We start from the raw sequence: 14,549 nt of genomic DNA, 5'->3' as shown, positions 1-14,549 counted from the left end.
GCTTGACAGTGGGATAAAGTTTTTTTTAAACCATTGCTTAAAGATATTCAAAATATTGAATACAAACATCACATGCACTCATAGAATGCTTACAAAATGGGGAAATAGTTTTGGCTATTAAATGTATAGTGAATGTATTAATAGCATATACCGATGGGACAATATTAAATAAGCAATTAATCAAAGGCTCTTTCCAAGTGAGGACCAGATTTTTTTCCCAGTGGCCAGTTTATTGGACTGCTACACTTCTTTGTACAGAAAAGTGGGGCTACATGCTATTCATACAATATGCTTTAAATCGTTGCAGTTAATTGGTCCAAGTTTCAAAGCACTACCCGAGACATAGGTGAATATGTAAGAATCAATTTGATGGAAACATCTTGTTTCTGAATGACCACTTGGTTGCCTGTTGATTCTGACCCGCTTGGATCTCCAGAGCGAGAACAAGGCTCTTAATTTCAAAATGTCTTTTACTATGGCCTCCATATGCAAATAGGTATGGGCAGTCTAAGATATATGTATCATGAGTAACACCAATAAGCTGAAGGAGAATGAAAAGGATTCTATAATGAAAGTATGTAAATCTGGAAAGGAAATAAGCCCTGCAGGCATTAGGAGGCAAAAGGAGAAGCTGTTAGAATGGAAGACAGGTAAGACATGTGAATTTGGTTTGATGGATCTGTTTTTAAGTGTTGCAGAATCTGAAGCAACAGATTGTAGTCCTGACTCAAAAAGGAGCTAGCTGAGCTTAGGAATTGGTGCGTGGAAGTAACCAGCAGCAAATTCTTAGTTGTCTTGAGAAGGGGAGGTGTTCACAACAGCACCTGTAAGAGCAAGCAAGGTCAGACATGACAGCTTTTTTGATGCAGTAAATAAGCAATGTTCTGAATGCTAGCACGTAGCATGTTTTCTATGATCTACTTTGGCTTTGTGCCACAAGAAGAAGGATATAGGGGAAATAGCTGTTATCTTCTTGAGCTGCCTCAGTTGCCCTGCAGTTATTTCCAGAATTTGTTTTCTCCAAATTTGACAATGCGTCTAGTATACTATTGAGTTTTTTTTAATTAATATTTGAATATCTACTTGGAAAGTGCTTATAAAGATTTTATTGGGCGATCATCCTATCTTAATTTCCAAATGTCCAGAGATCAGTATCTTCAATAGCCCAAGCTTTCCCACAGTTTCTAACTTTCAGTGCAAAAATCAGTTAAGGAAAAAAAGACAGAACAGTTCTGCAAAGTATTTTATTTATAAATAGTAGGCCTCCAACAGGAAGCATCTTACACTTTAAAGTTCATATTGAACTGTTGATCTTCCAAAGTCAGTGTAAGTACAAAACTACTTTCAGTTGATGGGATCCCTTCCTGTTCTTGGAAGATCCCTTCCTGTTCTTCCACTGTAGTAGTGCGTCACCAATTATGCAGCGCTTTCCAATTTCAGAGTGGGAATTCTTGTGCATATGAGGAGCTGAAAATGCATACAATATTTTAATATTGAACCTGGCTAAACTAAATTCTGCAACAATGCATTTATGCACATCTATGTTTTTCTTCTCCATAATTTCTTATTTAACATTTCTTTTTATTGTACCCTGTTTCAGTTACGACAATGTTGGGAGAGAATATGATAGCCCTGCTTTTTCCTAGGAGGGTTAGTCTCTGCTTTCATTATTTTTACTATTATTTATTATTTACTAATATTTTAATAGTACCAGAAGCTGATACAATATTAAAGCTTATTTAACCATACTTTTTAAAAGCATAGTGTAGTAAGCCAATAGTTAAACCTTAGCTCTATGGGGCAAGAGCAGTACATGCATTATTCAAATGATTGATTTAAATTTTTGATTCCTAGATAATTATGGAAGAAATTCAAATATTGTAATGCTGCTATTGGGAGCAGTAGAATCTCTCTGAATCAAAGAAACCACATGTTTTGTCTTTAGAAGTAAATTGTTCTTCCTGTGATACTGTAAACAGTATCAGGAAGGAATGAAACTTAGATCTTGCTATATCAGTGGTTCTCAACCTGTGGGTTGGGACCCCATTTGGGGTCGAACGACCATTTCACGGGGGTCGCCAAACAACGCAGTCCGCCATTTTTTCCCCCTTTTCCTTAGCTGTGCTACTCCCTTTTATTCTATTGGCTTTTGAAATCCAATAGAATAGACTCTCTTGAATAGAGTCTAATTCTATTGGCTTTCAAAAGCCAATAGGAATTGTCCAGGCTGTCTCTGCCCTGCTGAGCCTGCCAAAAGTCCCATTCTGCAAACGGTGCTGCACCAGGTGAGTAGTCCTCGACTTACGACCGGTTGAGTAGTCCTCGACTTACGATCGGTTGGGGAGTCGCGGCATTAAAAAGGTTGAGAACCACTGTTGTAGATGTTAAAACAATTATACACAAAGTTATTTTAGTTGCCATCTCAAATACTTCTTAAATTTGTATTTATAAAAGGGGAGATACCTCTCTTGTTTTTGGCTGGAGCATGATCATGAAACCTATTTTTAATGCAAGAGAACATGAAATAACAAGAAACATATACGGTGTACAGTTCCTGCCTTCCTGTTATATTTTGGAAGGACTAGAAAGGTCTCAAATTTTGAGACCTTGCAACTGGACACCATCCCACTGACCTTCTCATTAAGAAATTTGGAAAGAAATTGCTTCTGATGCTTGTATTTATAATGAAGTCAGTTACTACTGCAATGACAGCAATGTCTTTTTGATTTCTGTTTTCTACTTTTCAGCTAGTGGTTGATGCACAAAAATGCATGTGTATAAAACAGCTGGATAAGCTGTGCATTACCAAGAGATTCAAAAGAATTCTATCAATGATGGTAGTAATGTTATTAGGATTATCCAAAATAGCACAGAAGGGTGCAAACTTTCAGGCTCAAAAGACTTGTTCATCGGGCCAGATGTTACAAAAACCAGGAGTTAAAGAACAAGAGAGAATTTAACATCAGTCTCAAAATGAAGGTTGTGGACTCTGTGTAAAAATTTAAGCTAAGCATTTCAAATTGAAATTGAAATCTTTTGAGACATTTTGGATCTATTTAACTATTTAGGTAATGTCATCTTTTTATGGACCAACAAGAGCTATTGCTGCTTTTTATCTACGAAAAAAAAGTGACTAAAAAAAGTTCTTGGAATAAACTTGTGAAGTACTCCTGCTCTAAACCAGTGTTTCCCAAACTTGACAATTTTAAGGAATGTGGACTTCAACTCCCAGAATTCCACAGCCAGCAACGCAGCATGCCTTAAAATTGTCAAGTTTGGGAAACACTGCTCTAAACCAAAGTATAAAGGGAAAATTGTTTCTTCTGATTGGGAGTTCACTGCAGAGCCCATTATCTCCTGTGTAAAAGCCCTGCTAACTAGGTCTCTTCTCTTTCCCTCTTCTATTTTTATGACTTTGCCAAAGTCATAGTTAGATATTCTAGATAACTTTCTAGGGAGAAAGATATGATCACTGGTGCAGTTGAATTGATGGTGTTGTTTGGGATGAAATAATTTCAAATCAGTCAACAGGGAAGGTGAAAAGACCTGGTTTACAGGAGCAATTACATATTCTTCAGTCCACAGATTCATATTGGTCTGCCTTATTCCCGTAATCTGTTCCTGTAATGCCGTGGAATGTGCTCTCTCAATTACATTGGTTTATTATAGATTATATCCATCTTGAAAACATAGAACATAGAATCATAGGGTCAGAAGAGCCCTCTGAGGTCTTCTAATTCAACCCACTGCTCAAGGAAGGAGACTTTATATCATTTTGGTCAAATGGTTGTCGGGATTTTTTTTTATATCATGGTTACCAGAATTGTTCACAGTATTTCAAGCTTGGCCTCACTAGTGATGAAAGTTAGCCCAGAGAAGAAATATTAAAAAGGGCAGAAAAATATATTTTTCCTCAAAAGGACTTTTTAAAACCAAACCTGGCCCCAAATCTATCTCTTTGCCCCAAGCAAGACTTTAGCCCTATACAAATGCAGATGTAAAACCATCAGAAAGTTGAAGCCAGAGCAATCAAGAAGACAAAAGAGAAGATCTGCATACCCCACCCAAACTCTAGGAGTCAGCCCCATCACCTGGGAAGCAGGATATGATAATAGAATTAAACCACAGATATCAAGGCTAGACAAACACTCAGAAACAGCCTCAAGGTTCATGCCACAGGAACAGGAAACTATTCCAAACAAGGCTAGAGGGGGTATAAAAGCCTACTGCCCCATGTGCCCTGCCCTTCTTCTTCTCCCTCTCTCCTCTGCACTTTCCTGAAGAACCATCTTTCTGCAATAAACTGTAACCTTCTTCCCAAAGCAGTCGCCATGTTTGCTTATTTATTCCCAGCTTGGATGAACCAGGATGAAGACTTTACTTCTAACACTAGCAATGTTGTTACTTCTTCCAATCTTGATGTTATCCTTCTGTTGATGCAGCCCAGGACTGCAATTGGCTTTTTTGGTAAGATTTTACAATGTGTAGGTGTGCCTGTTGTAAAATGCTTTATAAAAGTTGCCCCTGGGGATATCTGGGTTACAGGATAAAGTATCCAGTTTATGAATCACTGTCAATGGCAGCTCATATAAATTAGATACAAGCTTAGGAATATGTGAAGGCAGCTTTTTTACCATCAGTTGCAATGGTACTTACCTTTGCTCAAATAATATTTGGTTCTTACGAAATGTTGCCTGAGACCTGTAGGTCTTCAAATTGATTTCCCCAGCTTGGTGTCCTTAATGTGTGATGGGACTACAACTCCTGGAATTCTTAATCACTAAGCACACTGACTAGAAATTTAGGGAGTTGTAGTATCAATACATCTGAGGGCTACCCAACTGCAGCAGGTTTATCTGAAGAGAGACTACCCTTCTTTCTCTGATAAGGCCTGGCTTAATTTCATCATTGATAAGTATATCCACCTCTAGAAAGAAAGCAAAGCCTGGAAAAGATTCCTCTTTGCATTTTTTTTTTAAAAAAGGACTTGTCTTTCTATCTGATGGAAATGTCTAGGAGAGCGATGGCAAACCTTTTAGAGACTGAGTGCCCAAAATACAACCCAAAACCCACTTATGCATCGTCAAGTGCCGGGTGGGTGTGGCCCACTGGCTGGGTGTGGCCAATTGGGTGGGCATGGCCAATTGGGTGGGCGTGGCTGCAGTGGTAATGGCAGACTGGGTGGGACTAAAAAATTCAATCAATCAATTCCAACTTTGCAAGATCTTTTTTTTTCCTGCAAGAAGTTGAAATTGACTGATTGAACCTTTTTTTTTTTTTTGCACATGGCAACGGAGGCCTAAAGCGAAAAGGTTTTATAAAACCCAGGTGAAGGCCTAGGACTGGGGCAACAGCGCGTGTGTCCACAGAGAGGGCTCTGAGTGCCACCTCTGACGCCCGTGCCATAGATTTGCCACCACTGATCTAGGATCACATGTTACAATTTTATATGATTTTTATTTTTACTCAATCTTCTTCGAATATGTATTGTAAAAGCATACAAATGATGAAAATAATTAATCTTCAGGAAAATGTTTGCTTTTTTCTTCCTTCTGATATCTACAGTACAAGTGCAAGAACAGTTTTGGCTGCTGGGCTATGAAAAACTCTTGTGGCCATGATAGCTATGCAGGATTTTAAAGAAGGCAAAAAGAGCCACAATAACAACTGTGGAAATGAAGCCTGGGATTCTGCTTTCTATAGCATTTGATGAAATAATTAACTAGAATATGATTGATAGCAGTATCTGAATATAGCGACACGTGCCCAAAATTAGCGTACTTAATTTTCCTTTAACTAGCATTATGTCTGAATACAAAAGGATGGCCCAAGAGATAATGAATAAGGAGTATAAGCACATGCTCAGGCTGAAATGGAATTTCAGTACCAAAGCTGTACTCAGCCCTTCTTCCACCAACCAAGCTGATATGTTAGCCATTTAATGTGTGTGTGCGTGCAATTGCTCTAAAACAGCTGTGGCACAGAAAGTGGAGGAGAGGTGTAGGTGCTTATTGGGGAGGGAATAACAGTTCACATATGCAGAGGCAACTCCTTCCCTTTTAAATCACACACTCTGAAATGAAGCTTTGACATGGAAGAAAAGTTCTGCACAGCTACAGGAAACTGGATCCAGCCCTGTTTGTTTGAATGCTATCTTTTCACCCCATATTCCAGGATAGAGCTTTTAAAAAAAAAAAAAAAAAAAGTTTAAACTATTGTTTTTCCTTTGAGACTTGGAGTCTGCATCAAAAATATTCAGTGCTGGTCTCTGCTGCTAAATGAACCCCAGCTATGTTTAATGTGGAAAAGGATTCCTGTAGGGCAGTGTTTCTCAACCTTGAAAATTTTAAGGCATGTGGACTTCAACTCCCAGAATTCCACAGCCAGCATTGCTGGCTGTGGAATTCTGGGAGTTGAAGTCCACATGCCTTAAAATTGTCAAGGTTGAGAAACACTGCTGTAGGGGCACCCATCTTGTCCAAACCCTTCAGTATTGCCTGGCCTGGATTGTTTCCTGAATCAATTCTTAATGAGCAAAAGTATCCTTCTTGCCTTTTGTGTTTTAAGGTTTTCAGCAGTTCAGGAAAAGGTAACTGATTTTGTGACTCTTTTCCCCATATGTCACCCAGTTCTCTTTTTAATTTATTAATTGATTAATTCATTCCTTTAATTTCTTTCTCTCCTCCCATGGGACTGGAAATGCCTCGTTTCTTAGTCACCCCTCTTCTGTCCCTTTTCCAACTTCCCCCAACTTCCCCTCCGTGTACACTTCAAGGCCTGACATCCCTGTGCCTGAAAAACTGCCAGTGGGTTACTTGAAAGACAGCAGGAGATGGAAATGAAAACCAGTATAAAAACAATGTGTCTCTTTTCTATTGTGCTTGCATTTGTCCCCCAAGAAATAAACCAGAATCAGCTCAAGCAGGCGAACTGGTGGCTGCGTGTTTGTTTCCAACAGATGGCTGCTATGGCACCAGTCTTTTCAACAACACACCTGTATAGCTGTAGGAACTGTGGTTAGCAAAGGGACACCTGGGGACTTATGTATGGTACACTAAGGTTTAATCCAGAGCCTTTCTGATTTACACCTGTCATCATGCCAAATGTATCTCCTTCCCATAAATGTTTTTTCTCTCCATTTTTGGTTATTTCTATTCCTCTTATGGCTGTCCCCTACTGAAATTTATCTACATCGGCAACTCAAAGCGTATAGCTTCAGAATGTATGGCAAGGTAAAAGGAGACTTAGCAGTCTGCAGTAGTGAAATGGCTGACAGAATAGGCACATACAAAACTGACATATCTGCACTGTTTGAATAATGGGGCAAATAAGGCTGGAGTTGATGAGCCTGAAATGGAGTAGCAAGCAGTGGAGGAAACAGCTGAGAGGCTGAAGTTGGCATGCCAAAGCTGATTATAGTTGATGCTCACTGTGATGATTACTTATTTGCCAGAACATTTTATAGCCGGGGGGAAGCACTGTTGGGGCTGAGTACATAGTTACAGATGCTCATTTTATTATGTTATTTTTCCATATGATTCAACAGGACAGAAAATCTTCAGCCCATCAATACTGATAAACATTCCCAAACTTTGTTGAGCTGGTTTCTAATGAACTCTGAAGTCCTCTCCCCCTTTTCTTTTTTTTGAGAAAATAGGCTGAAATAGGGTAATTTCTGTTTGAAAGCAAAAGTCGTTCTAGAGCTGAAAAATGCAACACAAAATATAACGTACACTTTCAAGAATGCTAATCGAGACTTTGATGCTTATAAATGAAAAGCAGTCCAATTATAAAGGAGCAATACTGCCTTGTTTTTAAGCAGATGTTTCTGAGTTGATGATTCCCTCCCCTCGCATGTACATTTACACACATACACCCAGCTACTTTTCCCATCCCCTGCAGCAACAAACTGGAAGTTCACAGGGTTTCCATAATGAATTTTAATGGCCCCACTCATAGGCAGGATATATCTAATTGTAGCAGCAGCCAACAAAAAATGTTATTATGGGGACTGTTATGAAATACCTTCACTCTAAAGATATTGAAGGCTTGTCAAAGGCTAATCAATCATGTTCTGACAAGAACACCGTTGCCTTGGCTGCAGCTCCTGTTTTCGAAATTATTTTCACAGCCCATTAAAACTATCCCAGTACATCACCAAGTTTCAAAATTATCAATGAATGCATGAACTTTCACAGGGAATGGGAGAAGATGTCCTTGAGGGTTTTTTCCCCTCAGATTCTTGTACTCAGGGCCATTCTACAATGTGTTAAATCAAAGCAGCTTAGTGGATTATTGCAGAATCTTCAACATAGTAAGCAGAGATGTATATAATGCTGTGATAGAGCACATAGTTTTTTTTAGTAAAAGGGTTCCAGGTTCAATCCAAACCCAGTCGCTGGAATGATTTTATTTGAAATTATGGAAAAGGGAGGACCAGTGCTTTTTTTCTAAAAAAAAAAAAAAAGGTGTCAGAACTTGCACACATCATACAACCCACCTTGCCTACCCTACAAGTTTCCATCCGAAAAAGGTGCCGGAACTCTGTTCTGGGTGTTCTGTGAGAAAAAAAGCCCTGGGGAGGACCAACAGTCTAGTCCAGGCCATAATGAGTTGGAAGAGATCATAAGAAAAGCAGTGTTAGAGGCCTAATGCAGTGTTTGTCGACCTTGGCAGCTTGAAGATGTGTGGACTTCAACTCCCAGAATTCAGGTTGGGGCTAATTGGGAAATTCTGGAAGTTGAAGTCCACACATCTTAAAGTTGCTAAGGTTGACAAACACTGGCCTAATGCAGTATCAGGGCAGGTTATTGGGTAGCAAAAAGCAGAAACTTCAGGCAGCTGATTTGAAGTAAAATGAAGTAGTAAATGTATCATCCTTTTAAAAAAAAACCTACACTTCAGACATTTTTTCTCCAGAATAATTTTTCCAAATTTGGTGACAGTACTGTGTATCTTTGAATGTAGTGAGCAGAATGCAATATAGCTCATTGCTCTTCTCAATAAAGGGTGTGGATCAAGTCATTCTGGAGCCCATAAAATAGAGCATTATATTCCAAATATGATGCTATCTTGATTGCGAGAAAACCAGTTTTGATGATGCTTGGCAACCTGGTTGTTGTTACTAATTATTTTGGGCTAGAGCAAGATTTCTCTTCCCCTTCACTGTTTCTGTTTGTTGTTCCAGTAACAAATGAGTTATAATATTAATCAAAGTATCCCTACGCAAAAATCAATGCAAGCTCACCACTGATCCCTATTATTTTAAAACAGAGGAATAAAAAGTGCTTCCTGGGGAAATTATCTAGCAATTTCCATAGAGAAATTATTAACACTGGAAGAAACAAGTTCAGAGACAGAAAATGTATAAAAACACAGATGAAATGCTGACTCATAGCTTGCCTAGGCTCAGGAATCTTGAGTCTAATATTTAGTATTATTTTTATTTTATTGTGCTACACTAATTAACAAAAGAAACCCAAATAATATGTGTTAAAAATCAATAGAACTTCACAAATTATAAGCATAACAATAAAAAAGGAAAAGGCCTCAAAATTATTGATAGAAAGCTCCAGAAGCTTTGCTATAAAGTCATCTTCCTTCAAGAGAGAGTTGGGCAAAAATCTGGAATGCTGGAGGGAGGTCCCACAGGTGCCTTAAAAAAACACCCAAAACTAGAACAGCCAGGATCAGGCTCATCCCAGGGCCTGGCAACAACTGTTTGTACTACACAAGTACCTGAGTAGAGTTATCATATCTGCTAAAATTGCTCTTTATAAATAATAAAAGTGGAATATAAATAAATAAATAAATCATTACAGAGAAGCTATTCCATACATTAATTTCTACCTTTTGATTTTATTTTATTGTTTGTAGTTGTGACCTGGGGTTCGTGGAAAATTTAGGCATGGATTAGCATTTAGAAATATGTATATTTATACCAATTAATGTGCTGGTTCTTTTTCTTGGCAATCGGTTAATTTAGTCTAGCTTGTCAAAGTTTAGTTCAAAGACTGGCAAACAAAAAACTAGTCTAAGTCCAGATTTTAACTTCTCTCTCTCTCAAACACACACACACACACACACACACACACACACACACACACACACAGAGGTCAGTTCTGAGCAGTAGCTGTGAAAAATGTGCCTGAAAGCAATGCCTTTGGGAATATCTAATATCAGACAAATGGCTGAACAAAACTTTTAATGATGATCTGTCTTCCTTCTGCAACTTCTTGCTCAACAGCATGAAATAGGATTCATGCAAATACAAGAATTTAGCTGGACTATATTCTATTATTTCAACTGTAGACTTGCTGAGGCCTAACTTTTGTACCTCATAACTGCTTTTGGCTTTGGACTCGCCCATGATGCAAAGCAAGATGCTTTTTCCTCAGGGAAGGGGGAATTGTTTATCATCGTTAGCAGAACATGCACATATCAGTGATTAAATTTCCCATAAATGGGCAGTTTCATAAGGACAATGATAAATAATTGCACGCTCCTCCCATGATGTGGCGCTGAGTTAGTTGCTAAAATGGCAGCAGGCTAGTAGATATCTTTCTCTGGTACTGCAAAATAACTTTGGGGCCTTGGAGATTTGAATAAGATTTATGAGCAGCCATAGCTTACAAATGTTTTATAAAAAAAACAGCAAACACCTAACACCAAACTAAGCAGAGGCAAGAAAAACTGCAAGGTAAGTGTACCCTTGAGAGCGTGGAAGCCCACAATTCTTGTCTAAGAATGCCTCTGTCAGCTCCTCATTTTGGCCTGTTTCTCCTGGCAAGAAGAAAACAAACAAAAATTCCAAAGACAACAAGTTAATGTAACATTGTTCAATATTCCCCTTTAAAGATATTAATTTAATGAATCTCCAAGTCTGGAAGGCTCAACAACACATTTGGCCTGAGAAGAAATATACCACCTGGAAGTATGAGTGAGAAAATAATCCATAAGCCTGGCAAGAAATGATAGTTGGGAAATAAAGTATCGATGGTCCAGGTTGGAACAGTTTCTAACAGTCAAAGCTCTTAATAAAAGGATATTTTTCCAGGAAAGAAGTGTAGTCTTGCAGCAACTGAGCATGCTTGCTGGTGGCAGTTCATCACTAATCTTGGCTACTCTCAAAAAACCTATGCAGTGTCCACTTTTGTTAACACTTGGATGGAAAACCTCAAGGAAATCTCTTTGTTGCAGGTAATAGGAGCAGTGGTGGGATTCAGCCGGTTCGCACCACTTCGGCAGAACCGGTAGCTAATTTTTTGTTGCCCAGGCCCAGAATGGACTTTCAGAAGTAGCATCCACACAGAGAACTGGTTGTTCACATATTTGAATCCCATCACTGAACAGGAGGGTATAGAAAGAGCATTTTGGAACAAGGCAGTTGTTTGGAAGAAGAGAGCCAGTTTGGTGCAGTGGTGAAGGTCTGGCTTAGAAACCATGACCCTGTGAATTCTAGGTCTCCAGCTGGGTGACCTTGGGCCAATAATTTTCTCTCATCCTAGCCTATCTGGTAGGGTGGTGGTCATGGGGAAAATAGGAGGCAGGAGTATTAGTTATGTTTGCTGCCTTGAATTGATCAAATGTATTTTTGTGTGTTTGTGAAAATAAAAGGCATTATAAAAATGTAATAATAATAGTAGGTAATTAGCCACTTGACTATACAGACATGTCCAAGTCACTAGCGGTGAAACTCAAAGGAGATTTTGCTTTTACTGTGTTTATACTTCTACTATTCAGGAGTACAGGCTAAGAACAAAAAACTATTCTAAGCATTGCAGCTCTCTTCATAAATCATAATTCATCTGCCAATCTGAAAATGACTATATTTTTCTCAATGCAACTATTCTCTCCTACGCCAACCATTAAAAGTGCAGGTGATCAAACACAGGTCAGAATTTTTTATGGGCACTATCAATCTTACCATAGTGCAGGATTGCAAGAGTTCAGGATTTCAGATGGAGAGACAAATCCAAGATTCAAGAATCAGAATACAAGGAGCACAATTTCTGGGAGTCAGGTCCAATGTAGGAAAGTTGCTCTTTAAAAGAAACTTGATTCCCCCAAGACTTACTTTTATAGCACTGATTCAGACCTGCCAGTTTGATCTCATTTGATCTTTCTGTGTGAGCAAGGACTGAGGATCCTTTCCAGATCAAGAGATTATCTCATTGCTCCAGGCCTACAGCCTCATCTTCCAATGGTGCTCTTTCTGAGGCTCTTCGGCAGACATCTGAGGAACTGCTGTTCCCGAGCTGCAAGTTGGAATATGTCAAGCTGTGTTCCTCCAAACTGAAGTCTGATTCTTCAGCTCAGACCATAGCATATACTTGGCTGGAACTTGGTTGAGGCCAGAAGAACTTGCATTATAAATGAGATGTGCTACTAACCCCACAATTTGGTGATGTATGATTGTTGGATTTAATCCATTACAGGGAGGGAAATTTGTTCTTGAATCTCTCTTTTGCATATGGGCAATGTTACTAGTAGAAAACTCTACAGAATCAGCTTCATATCTACCAAAGGAATGTTTAATTTGCCCCATTCTTCCTGTATTATTGAATCTCTTTATGAGGGAAGATGATGGAAGCTGTAGTCTAAGGCATCAAATTGGTTGGTTCTTGCTGCAGACATATGATTTCTGAGATGATGTGTCAGGCTTTGTCCTTTCTTCATCCTTTAGCTGCTTGTGATCATTTTTTAAAAATATTATAAGAGGAGAACATCCTCTTAGAATATATTTTAACCAAAAGAATAGACATCTTCTTCACTTTTACATTCATGTAGGTTTGCTGCTGGAGTATAAGAGAAGTTTAGTACATAGTGAATCTCCAGAGAAAACAGAAGACTTTCAAGAAATATAGCATGGAATGAAAAAAAGAGACAAGTACGTAACTCAGTTCCTATTTTCTCCTCCATTTTTTTTCTGTCAGGAATGGGAGGGGGCGGGAAATATCAGTTACAGGTAGTCCTTGACTTACAACCACAATTGAACCCAAAATTTCAGTTACTAAGTGAGACATTTGCTAAGTGAGCTTTTTCCCATTTACAACCTTTCTTGTCACAGCTGTTAAGTAAATCACTGCAGTTTTTAAGTTAGTAACATGGTTGTTAAATGAAGATGGCTTTTCCATTGACTTTGTTTGTCAGAAGGTCGCAAAAGGTGATCACATGATCCTGGGACATTGCAACCATCATAAATATGAGTCAGTTGCCAAGTGTCTGAATTTTGATCAAATGACCATGGGGATGCTGCAATGGTTGTAAGTGTGATAAATGGTTATAAGTAACCTTTTTGGTGCTATTGCAACTTCGAGCTGTCACTAAATGTACTGTTGTAAGTCGAGAACTACCTCTATATAGATAATTGAACACTGGGGCACAAAGATAACCTTTGAACAGGGGACTTTCTGGTCCTTAGATTCTGGGTATAAGAAGGGAATGTTCATTTTTCTCCAGCTAGTGCAGTCTCTGCAAAGAGCACAGAGATTTACCTGCTCCTGTCACTTCCTACAAACACATATTGCAAGGCCATGCAGATGGAACTGTTAGGAAAAAATGGGAGTCTTACTTTTGAATGTTCAACTTTGATTTTTTTTTTTAAAAAAAAGTCGAAGAATACCTATAAACCTTATAGAAAATAAAAGTTTAGATAGCATTCTGGTGATTATTCCATAAATAATAAATCTTCCAGCCTTCTGACCTTTTGTCCAACAAGGGTAAAATCTTAGAATGACTGAAATGCATCAGTACACTAATCTGTAATTATGGAAATGTAATGAATTAAACTTTTGCCATTTAACACTATTAGCTTTTGTAACTAATTGAATAGTGAAATGTCATGCAGGAAGAGTGTGTATGTTTCTGAGTATGTGCATATACATGCTTACGGCAAATCAATTAGAGGGACAATTTAGAGGGAGATCAGTATAAGAGGCAGAAAAGTCTTTAACCTTTCTTCTATCATATGTTTTCCAAGAATATCACTGCCAAAGTTCCTATTTGTCTTGAACAAATAAGACTCCAAGAGAAACCATATAAATTAGAGGCATTATTTTTTTGAGCTGAGAGCATAGCATGAATTTGAAAGCATGAAATGGGTCTGCTCACAAAATGGCTACCAGGGAGGGTTCTCTATCTTAAGATGACCAACTTTTTTACAACAAAAAGGAGGACACGAATAAATTTAAGAAAAAAATATCGTAAATAAAAGAAACATTGTATTTATTGCAACAATAATACAGAATATACTATAATATGATAAATGCATAATAAAAACATTTGTTACAATAACATTTTATATTGTAATTATGCTTACATGCCTATTAATTATTTAAATGAGTACTTTTCCATTGAATGAATATTTTTTGTCAATGTATCATCTTCTAACAATATATTGGAAATATCTGAACAAGAAATATCCTTCATATTGAATTTTACGGCAAGTGCTGCAGCTAGTGTATCAATATTCAATCTCAATTTCTCACTTGTCCAAAAATCTACACGGCTGGACTGCACGGGGGTGCGGCGGCTTCCAGGTGGCCATG

This window comes from Crotalus tigris, unplaced genomic scaffold, assembly GCF_016545835.1.
Source record: "Crotalus tigris isolate CLP2741 ecotype Arizona unplaced genomic scaffold, ASM1654583v1 scf7180000017716.2861928, whole genome shotgun sequence".
Classification (NCBI taxonomy): domain Eukaryota; kingdom Metazoa; phylum Chordata; class Lepidosauria; order Squamata; family Viperidae; genus Crotalus; species Crotalus tigris.
Note: the sequence above shows the minus strand (reverse complement) of the source record.